The 7,108-nt window shown below is 48.5% G+C and overlaps 1 long non-coding RNA gene across 1 annotated transcript; it reads right to left on the reverse strand.

Annotated features, from left to right (window-relative positions):
- Nucleotides 1–3,363: 3,363 nt before the first annotated feature.
- On the reverse strand, nucleotides 3,364–6,785 carry LOC132646731 (uncharacterized). The gene is made up of 3 exons (XR_009584982.1): nucleotides 6,733–6,785; nucleotides 5,191–5,278; nucleotides 3,364–4,897 (listed from the first exon to the last, which is right to left on the reverse strand). It is a non-coding gene; the product is annotated as an uncharacterized LOC132646731 (long non-coding RNA).
- Nucleotides 6,786–7,108: the final 323 nt, after the last annotated feature.

The raw sequence follows: 7,108 nt of genomic DNA on the forward strand, positions 1-7,108 counted from the left end.
AGATAGAGCACTCATGTACATAAAATCAATAAATCTTTTTTAAAAAAGGAAAAAAAACATCATGGAGGAAACACAATTAGTAACTGAAACTGTATACAAGCATCCCAGGACACCAATGAAAGGCAGTCTTTCTGGGAGGTTGTCAGCCTGTCCATCATGCACGGAGCCACATTCCCTCGTCACAGATACCACCTATACCATTTAAGCAGGGTCCTTCAGGAATCTGTATGTTTATATGCTCATTAACATGCACATGACTATGAGGTGCAAGTACAGGCAGGCAGACTGTGTCTGCTATTTTGCTTTCACTGCATGTGAGTGTGCTGTAGACACACAGGCGTGTGTATCCGCAGGTACCCCCGCCCTGAAAATGTGTATGTGTAGTTTGGGCATAATATCTCCTATTCAGTATTCACTCAGTTAAACAAACATGTGCTGCATACCCGACGGGTGACGCACGCCTGCGATCCCAGCAGCTGGGGAGGCAGAGGCAGGAGGATCTCTGTGAGTTCGAGGCCAGCCTGGTCTACAAAGTGAGTCCAGGACAGCCAAGGGCTCTAAGAGTGAAAGAGACTCAGTAGATTGAGGTACACACGCCAGGGCACTTGAAAGGCGGGCGCGTTTTTTCCACAAAAGGCGTCTGTCTATAAGCTCCGAAAATACACGTACATTAGAGCCACCACAGGCTAGTAGAGTTCCTGCTCGCGTGCGCCAGAACGTCTCTTTTAATATAAAAACACGTTCTGCAGTTGCGCCAAGCCCCGTGCATCAGATGGCCGAGGCTCCCTCTCCATGTTTTCGGGGGCGCGGTCTGGGGGCTGAAGGGCTGGACACAGCCTCTCCTCCACCCACAGGGCGCCGGGGCAGCGTTCCCGATAACAGGGCACAGAGAGTCCAGGCCGCGACAAGCCATCTGAGCTTCACGTGGCTTTATGGTTCCACTGTTAATGTTTGGCCTTGGGTTGTTTCTGCTGTGGGAGGTAAGCCAGGAAAGGCAGGAAGGAGCTAAGGGTTGGGGAGATAAGGTGCCAGGCCACCTGAAGGAGGCACCTGCCCTGGCAGCGCCTGCGGCACCACGGTACTCGCAGAGTCCCAGGTCCTGCCAAGGGAAGGAAATTCCCGATCAGGAAGAGAGCAATGACCTCTCCCGGAACGTAAGAGAAAAAGATAGACTTTTGCAAAAGGCTCCCCGGTGACCCTCTGCGGCCTCCTTAGAGTCCCGAGAAACACCCACACCCGTATTCATCACCCTTAATCCCGGCACTCCGGAGGCAGAGGCAGGAGGATCTCTGTGAGTTCAGGCCGGCCAGGACTACAGAGAGAAACCTTGTCTCAGAAATAAATAAATGGTTTCTTCTACCTGGTTACAGTGGTGTGCACCTGTTCTGTGGGCAGTTGGGGGTCTGAGCCCAGGAGTTTGAGACCAGGCTGGACAACACAGAGTCTTACAAAAAAAAAAAAAATTTACAATTTCTCCATCATCCTAAATCTTTCCCTTTACTCATTCTTCTCTCCTTTAAAAAAAAGTCTGCTTAGGAATACTGCCTTAGCAATACATTAACTCTGGTTAATGTCTCTAGGGAGTCCCTTATTGAAATGCTAGTACATTATAACTTTAGAAAGACACATTATTGCTTGATAATTGTTTGGTGCTTTTCTTTCCCACTTGAAGTCTTAAATTCCATGAGAGTAAGAGTAAGCATGTAGCATAAAGTACACTATGCGTGTGAACCTGCAAACATTGCATATTTTTTGATATGTATTTTACATGTGTCTGTATGTCTCTATGTTTATATGTTATGCATTCGTATTATATACAGTGTGTCTTAGCGTTATTATTGCTGTGAGGAAACACCATAACCAAAGCAATTTGGGGAGGAAAGTGTTTATTTGGCTTATTCTTCCTCATCCTAGCCCAGCATTGAAAGAAGAAAGGGGGGGAGGGGTCTGGAGAGATGGCTCAGAGGTTAAGAGTACAGGCTGCTCTTCCAGAGGCCATGAGTTCAATTCTCAGCAACCACATGTTGGCTCACAACCATCTATAATGAGATCTGGTGCCCTCTTCTGGTGTGCAGGTGTACATGCAAACACAACATTGTAAATAAATCTTTAAAAAAAAAAAAAAAAAGGAAGAAAGGACAGGAACCTCAAATAGAGCAGAGACCTGGAGGCAGGAGCTGATGCAGAGGCTGTGGAGGGTGCTGCTTCCTGGCTTGCTCCCCATGGCTTGCTCAGCCTGCTTTCTTATAGAACCCAGAACCACCAGCCCTGGAGTGGCACCACCCACCATGGCCTGGAACCTCCCCCACCATAAGAGAATGCCCAGTAGGATTTCCTACAGCCCAATCTCACGGCAGCATTTTCCTAACTGATGTGCCCTCTTCTCAGGTGACTCCAGCTTGTTAAAATGTGTCCAAATGGCATAAAATGAGCCAGCACAGAGTGTATATATCAGATTTCATTAATATTTACCTATGCCTGGCACCACCCTCTCCTATGCGCTTCTATTGCATTTCCACGGTAATAAAATGCTTTGCTATATCATAGAAGAAAAATGACAAGTGTCGGACCTTGAGCAAGATCTCCCAGCCAACGAACAAACTGCAGTCCATACTCATTCCGATTTTATGCCTACCTACTTTTTTATTATTAAATTTCTGTTAGCGTACAAAGCACCGTGTTTTGTTGTGACATTTTCGCACACATGTCACTGCACTTCGCTCGTATTTGCCTGCATCGTTCTCCCTTGTCCTGTTCCCTTTAGAACCCTCTCTCTCTTACCTAGCTCCCCTTTCGACTCTCCTCTCTATGTGTTTCTTAAAACATCTGGTTCTGCATCTGGGCTGTTGTGACCCGAGATGAACAGGCCACAGTGAGCCTGGGCATGCAGGTGTCCCTGTTGCTCACTCGGATTCCCTTGGGAAGAAAAGATATGGCTGGATCACGTGATGCTTCTGTTTTTAACTTGGGGCAACTTCCGTCCTGACTTCCAAGGTGGTTGCGCGAGTTTGCATTCCCACCAGAAGTAAAGGTTCCTCTCTATATATCCTTGCCAGTACTTATGGTCATTTGGTTTTGTTGTTTACTAGCTATTCTGACTGGGATGAGGTGAAATCTCAACGTAGTTTTGATTTGCATTTTCCTGGCTGTTCAGTATGTTGAACATTCTTTTCATATATTTGTTGGTCGTTTCTATTTCTTCTTTCAAGAACCATCTGTTAATTCATTCACCAATTTGTTGATTGGAAGATTTGAAGAAGTCTGTTGTTTCTTTTTCATTCACTTATGGAATCAATTTACAGCCTGATTGCAGCCCCCTCCTCTCTCTTCCCAGTCCCACCCTCACATCCCCCTCCTCCTATTTCCTCCTCCCCTTCTCAGAGAAGTGGAGCCCGTGGGCACCAACCCACCCTGGCAAATCAAGTTGCAGCAGGACCAAGCACATCCTCTCCTACTGAGGCCAGACAAGGGGGCCCAGCTAGGGGGAAAGGATCCAAAGGCAGGCAACGGTGTCAGAGACAGCACCTGCTCCAATTGTTAGGGGACCCACATGAAGAAGCAGCGCCACATCTGCTACATAGGTGTAAGAGGCCTGGGCCCAGCATGCATGCCCTTTGGTGGTGGGTCAGTCTCTGTGAGCCCCATGGGCCCAGGTTAGTTTACTCTGTAGGTCTTCTGTGGTGTCCCCTCCCAGCCGAGGGAGTCTGTTTTATAGTTTGTATATATTCTGGGTATTAATCCTATTGTAATAGTTACTATAGTTTCTTTTGCTATTGAGTTCTAATTTGTTCCACTATGATCTCATATTGGAAATTCCTTTTACTTTTTTATATTTGTGAAAACTTGCTCTATGTAAAGTCTGTCCTCATGATGCCTGCATTGAAGGCTTATAACATGGATATTGTAAGCCTAAATAAGTGTACAAGCCAAGCATGGTGGTACACATCTGTAATGTTTGAGTTCAGGACATTGAGGCAGTAGGAATTCCAGTCCATGGTCAACCTGGGCTACATAGTGAGTTCAGTGTCAGCTTGGGCTACATAGCAAGATATTGGTTCCAAAAAAAGTTCTCAGTGATTCCCAGTAACATACAGCGTAGATGATTTATGACATCAACCAGCTGTATTTGGAGTAGGTAGGACACAGAGCAGGTGAATTACATAGGAGACCAGAAAGAGTCTGGGCCCTGGACCACTGCCCTGGAAAAGAAGGTCCTTCAACTTCAAGGCGCTCTCAGTGGAGCTGGGGAAGGAGAGAAATGGAAGGAAATGCAATGGGTTTCTGAGCTTCCCCCAAAACCACCTTTTGGGAGATTTAGTTATTTTTGTGTATATGGGCAGTTTACCTGAATGTATGTCTTTTGGTCGTGTGCACACAGTGCTCAACAGAGGCCAGAAGAAGATGTCAGATCCCCTGGGACTGGAGTCACAGAGAGTGGTGAATCACCGTGTGGGTGCTGGGAATTAAACCTGAGTCCTCTGGAAGAAAAGCCGGTGCTCAGACGCTGAGCCGTCTCCCCAGGCCTCTGTAAACTACTGAGCAGAGAAGCTGAGTCCTTAGCCATCTCACACAGGAGATTCCCCCAAATGTCTCCTAGTGGCTGCAGCTTAAGTTCTCAGTCTCCCGTGGAGGAACTGTTTCTCCTTCCGCTGGGTTCCCGTTTCCCTCCGCTTAAGCCCCGATGGAGGCCCACAGCCCATGACATGGCGCGTGCACGTTTGTCTGTGAGCGGCTGAGTGAGAGCGTGAGCAGGACACTGGAGAGGAGACCCTGAGCACAGAGCAGAGCAAGGGTGGGCACTTCCCGATTAACACATAGGCTGTTAACACATAGGCTGTCGGCGCTGTCACGCTCCCTTCTCCAACTTCAGAGTCCTCTGGAGACTCTCCCGTCATTCCTGGCGAGAAATTAAATGGAAGTCATCCTCCACCCTAACACCCACGGCCCTGCAGAGAGTGGGCAGCCCACCTTCCTGACCGGCTCTCCAGCCATGCCGGGCTGGAGGAACAGGCATGCCACAGAGTCCGACAAATCAACAACCCAAGACCAAGAGGGGGAATCTAGGAAACCTTGCAGGCCAAGGGATCTAAGATGAGTGGAACTCAGTAGGCAGAGAGAGCTCCGTGTTGCCGGCCTAGAGGGGGGCTGCCAGCGGTGAGGCCTACAGAAGCAGGCAGTACCGAATCTGACCTGGAAGAGCCTGATCCTCAAGGAAGCCCTCCACTTCATGACCCCCGGGAACAGCGTATCCAGTGTGCTGTCTCGCCACCCTCTCCATCTGGAATGAAACCAAGGAGAAAGGGCCCCCGGGGTCATGTGAGGATCTCAGACTACATATTTAACTCAAAGTCTAACTGTTAACTCCCAGAGTCCTCAGAGATCTCCCTCAGAGCAAGGTTGTCATATAGAAGTTAGATCAAAACACCCAGCCCGGCCTAGATAGTGAGTCCCAGGCTAGCCAGGGACACACAATGAGACCCTGTCTACAGGAGAAGAGAGGTCCAGAGATTCTCATGTTCGCCAGCCATCTTAGTGGCCGTTCATTGCTGAAGACCGTCCTTCATCTCAGGCAGGATACGATGAGCATGGAGAAAATGACAAGCCACGGGCGCTGAGCAACTCAGGGCTCCAACTTATAGAGCACATAGGCTGAAGCCCAAGCTGGCTCCAAAGACCGTCAGACGAAGCCCGGTGAAACCGGTCACCCTCCCTGCCCAGCTTTGAGGAAATCTAGTGTCCGAGTCTGAAACGGGGTATTTGGGGTCTGAGAGTTGTATTTGAGGATAGCTGGGGCTACAGAGGACACTGTCTCAAAAAGGGGAAAGAGGTTAAAGTAAAAAGGTATTTTGTTTGTTTTTTGTTTGTTTGTTTTCTGAGACAGGATTTCTCTGTGTAGCCTTACTTGTCCTGGACTAGCTTTGTAGACCACACTAGCCTCGAACAAACAGAGATCTGCCTGCCTCTGCCTCCCTGAGTGCTGGGATCACAGGCGTGCGCCACCGAGCCCGACTAAAAGAGAATTTTTTTAAAAGAGTAACTTCTCCAGGTTGGCTGAAACTAATGCCCAGCTCCATGGTGACTGCGCTGCTGGCTGGCTTTGTGTCAACATGACACAGGCTAAAGTCACTGTGGAAGAGAGAATCTCAGCTGGGAAAATGCCCCCACCAGGTCGACCTGGGGGCAAAGCTGTTGAGCATTGTCTTGGTCCACGATTAAGGTGGGAGGGGCCAGTTCACTGTGATTGGTGTGGGTGGGCCCACTAAACCGAGAGGGGCCACCTTTGGGCTGGTGGTCCAGGGAGCCACAATGTAAGAAAGTGAGCTGAGCAAGCCGTAGGCAGTGGTTTTTTTTTTTCCCTCGGTGGCTTCTGCATCGGCTCTGACCTCCTGAATGAGTTCCTGCCCTGTCTGAGTTCCTGCCCTGACCTAAGGATTGTAAAATAAAATAAACCCTTTCCTCCCCAAGTTGTTACTCATCCTGGTAACAAGGATCACAGCAAGAGAAACCCACTAAGGCAGTGGCTGGAAGGGTCATTTAGACACAAAGTGAAGAAAGCACAATGCCTGTGCTCACTGATGCAGGTGATCTGGGCATCCTAAGAGCAGCCATAAAATCCTAGAAGCATGCCATAAAAAGAACAAGCCCTCAGAGGGCTGGAGGCACGGCTCAGCTGTCAAGAGCACCTGCTGCTCTAGCCAAAGACTCTAAGGCCTGCATGGCGCCCACAGCTACCTGTAACTCCAGTTCCAGGGGTCTGCTGCCTCCTTCTGGTCTCCTTGGGCACTGCAAACACCTGTGGTGCACATGTGCAAAGATACACATAAAAATGAATAAATGAATTAATTAATCCTCTCAGCAATTAAAAACAAGGAAATCATGAAAACTGCAGGCAAATGGTGGGATCCAGAAAAGATCATCCTGAGTGAGGTATCTCAGAGGCAGAAAGACACGCACGGAATATTCTCACTTATAAGTGGATATCAGACATATAATATAGGATAATCATGCTAAAATCTGTACACCTGAAGAAGCTGAGCAAGAAGGAGGACCCTGGGTAAGATGGTCAATCTTCATTCAGAACGACAAACAGGATGGACATTGGAAGAAG

The sequence above is a fragment of the Meriones unguiculatus genome, chromosome 12 (genome assembly GCF_030254825.1).
Source record: "Meriones unguiculatus strain TT.TT164.6M chromosome 12, Bangor_MerUng_6.1, whole genome shotgun sequence".
Classification (NCBI taxonomy): domain Eukaryota; kingdom Metazoa; phylum Chordata; class Mammalia; order Rodentia; family Muridae; genus Meriones; species Meriones unguiculatus.